This window comes from Protopterus annectens, chromosome 2.part1 (assembly GCF_019279795.1).
Source record: "Protopterus annectens isolate FY-2018-M chromosome 2.part1, PAN1.0, whole genome shotgun sequence".
Lineage (NCBI taxonomy): Eukaryota > Metazoa > Chordata > Ceratodontiformes > Protopteridae > Protopterus > Protopterus annectens.
Genome location: NC_056729.1, coordinates 2,675,939 through 2,679,559, shown reverse-complemented (window position 1 = coordinate 2,679,559; position 3,621 = coordinate 2,675,939). Strand labels below are relative to the sequence as shown.

Genomic DNA, 3,621 nt, shown 5'->3' with positions numbered 1-3,621 from the left:
TAGCATACTGCCTGCTCATGGGTGATCTCTGCCTGACGTACAAGGCCATGTCCAATCAGGAACTGATGGACATGCTCCACCTCAAAAAATCCAAATCCATCAGAACCACGAGAGCTAAAGACTTAAACCTCGGCACAAGTATGAATAGGACATGCTGGAGGGATAGATTCATAACCCAGAGGCTTCCCATGCTCTGGAACAAGATCCCAGTTCATGTTAGGCATTGCCCCTCACTGACTCTCTTCAAGAGAAATCTTGATGAGTGGATGGGAGATTGTAAGTTTACCCCAGGGGTCACATCTGTGTCACTACTAGACAGGGGCACAGTAAACTAATTCTATTATATAAGGGGACCTTCACTGTGTCACTACTAGACAGAGGCACAGTATTCTAAATCTATTCTGTGCATTTTGTACCATTTTATGGGATGGCGAAAGCCACATCACTATGGCTAGGCTTACAAATACCCCAGGGCAGATAGCCTAGTACTAAACTATGAAACTATGAAACTTTAAGAAAAACTAAATCAATTGTTCACAATTGTACAACTGGAAAATTGCCAGTAAAAGCACGTCAGGTATAGCTAGCCCAAGTTATTCAAGTCATAAAAAAGTCAGTTGTGTTCGCATTCAGTTTGGAGAATCATGTCTGGTCATGGCAAAGGAGGAAAGGGCCTCAGTAAATGTGGTGCTAAAAAACATCGTAAGGTTTTGCGAGATAACATTCAAGGTATTACCAAGCCCGCTATTCGCCACTTGGCTCATCGAGGTGGTGTCAAGCGTATTTCAGGGCTTATTTATGAGGAGACCCGTGGTGTTTTGAAGGTGTTTTTGGAGAATGTGATCCGCGATGCTGTTACCTATACTGAACACGCTAAGAGGAAAACTGTTACAGCTATGGATGTGGTGTATGCTCTAAAATGCCAGGGCAGGACTCTACGGTTTTGGAGGCTAAAGTGTTTGTAATTAAAAAAGCACTTCTTCAATGTGTGTGTGCGATTTAAACATTAAAAAGCACATGCAGCAAGGAGGAGCTCTGATTATACATGTTATCTAGGTACAGGTTCACTTTAAACACAAATATTACCACAGAAATTCAGTAAAGTCACTAGCTACTTATAGAGCCAGTGAAAAAAATAGAGCAGTCTGTGCAGAATCAGAATTTAGCAGCAGGTCATTCAGTTACACAAAAAACAGTAAAAGATCCATACAATGAAGAAACTTACACTAAGTCACACCAGGTCAGCCAAGGGGGGGAAGAGAGAGGGAAATCCTAAGCACCTAGATTTGAAAATGATGCCTGTACTGAATTGTAGCAGTTTAACCTGTTTGAGGAAAGAGGGGGTTGGGGGAAAAGAGAAGGCAGAAGGAGTGGTTACAGGGAATTCCATGATTGACTCAAGACACCACACCAGAGATAAGTTGAATGTAAGGGCCTACTATCTGCACTCAGCACTGTGTTATTTGCACTCAGTACTTTAATTTTAATGTTACTTGCACTCAGCACTGTAATTTCACTTATGTTTAGCATGAAAGACAGACCAACAGTATACAATTTTGGGAATTTTTACAAGGGTTAGTTGTTCAAATGCCAGGCTGTTGCAGTTTACAAGGTTTCCTAAGGTGTCCTAAAGCTATAAGGTAAGTATTACAGCTCTTAATGTAAGAGTCAATTTGCTTCAGTTACAGGGGAAGGAGGCAACCACTCAAGTAGAAACAAAGAGCCCTATCGCTGACCAATATGGTGACCTGCTTAATTACAAAGCACTGTAAGTGAAAGCTTAACAAATGCTTTTTGTGTGTGCAACCTACTCTGTTTAAATGTTGAGAGAAACTGATTGCAGTCCTGCAGACACTGTTTTGTAGGGAACTGTAGAGTTCAATCTGTTTAAATGTTTAGAGAAACTAATTGCAGTCCTGTAGACGCCATTTTGTAGGGAACTGTAGAGTTCAATCTGTTTAAATGTTGAGAGAAACTGATTGCAGTCCTGTAGACACCGTTTTGTTGGGAACTGTAGAGTTCATTCTGTTTAAATGTTGAGAGAAACTGATTGCAGTCCTGTAGACACCGTTCAATCTGTTTAAATGTTGAGAGAAACTGATTGCAGCCCGTTAGACACCATTTTGTAGGGAACTGTAGAGTTCAAACTAAGTCACACCAGGTCAGCCAAGGGGGGAAGAGAGAGGGAAATCCTAAGCACCTAGATTTGAAAAAAATATGGACTATAGTTGTTAGAGGTGCAGTAGTGACTTACCAGGCAACTCCAGGCTCAGTGGTTAAGAGATACATGTATGTGTTTTGCCATATGCATCTACATGGCACTGTACAGCAGTTCAACATCCTGCCATGTATCACCTGTGTTGCACATGTGATACACATGGGACACTAGATAGCCAGATGGTATTTGCAGGGATGGATATCAACTATAGCATGTACGGTCTAAGTCAACTAGTAGGCTATATGCCCTGGGCCATGCATGAATATAGCATGAAAGGTTACCTAGCTGTAGCCACCAGACAGGTATCTGGGGCCAGTTAAGTAGTGCCACATAACTTATCCACATGGTTAATGATACGTTTACCATGCGGTCATCACACCATGTCTGAGAGGGGGCAATGTGCAGCTTTACTGGACAGGGATGCATAGTATGGCAGGAGTATGTAAAGTGTATGGGACAAGGATCTGTCCAGCATGTGGTGATCCTTGTACTAGGAATGTGGATGTCCATGAAGTATGTGTTTGACATCAGGATGTGTACATGTAGCATGTCAAACATCACTGAGTTGTACATGGCTTTATTCAGGGTAGGCATCATGCTACATAGTGGAGATGGGGATTGGAAAGGCTGGTGTAGGCCATCTGAACATGGCCAATACTCCTTAAAGGAAATATGTGATCTGATATGGGTTACTTGAGTGTTGAGTATGGCTGGACAATGATCTCTATATTCATGGATGGCACCCTGTCATGATTAAGGTTGCCATATATGACTACCTGACAGGTGTGGTGACATAACTATCACAGGAAAGACAACTGCCCATCTGCATCCCTTACACACAGTGTCCATTATGTTGACCGCTGCCTAGGTGGTAGTTCATGGGTACAGGGTTATTAACATAGGGGTGACAATGCAATATGTAGATGTCAGATTGTGGCCATATGTCACACACCTCACCCCAAAGCCCCTTCTGTATGTTGTCCACAACACTCTGAGTCAGCTATTGCTCCTAGGTCATAGTCATTTGCATACTTCAATAGGCAGATGCCTTCTGTTAGTCTGTGTGGTATAGACTACAATGAGGGGGGGGTACAATGAATTAACCCTGTCTTACTGTAGCTGGCACTGGTGTGATGTGCATGTATTATTTAGACACCTTCTGTAATGTTGGTTTTGCCAGCAATCCCGTTGCAAAACACTCCTGTGACATAGGAATGTACATCTAGTATACTGAGTGAAGGTGGAACACAGTATGGGTGATGATGTCCTATGACAAGGTTATGATATGCAGTGTGAAATCAACCTTACTGTCATCTACATCTGTACTGCTGACATCAAATAAGTTGATCAAGGTTCATGGCCTTTCAGACCAGACTCAGCAGGGTAGTAGTAGTGCAGTACTT

General features: G+C 42.4%; 1 pseudogene; it reads left to right on the top strand.

Annotated features, from left to right (window-relative positions):
• The first annotated feature begins 644 nt into the window (after window positions 1–644).
• Window positions 645–954, top strand: LOC122794732 (annotated as a pseudogene).
• Window positions 955–3,621: the final 2,667 nt, after the last annotated feature.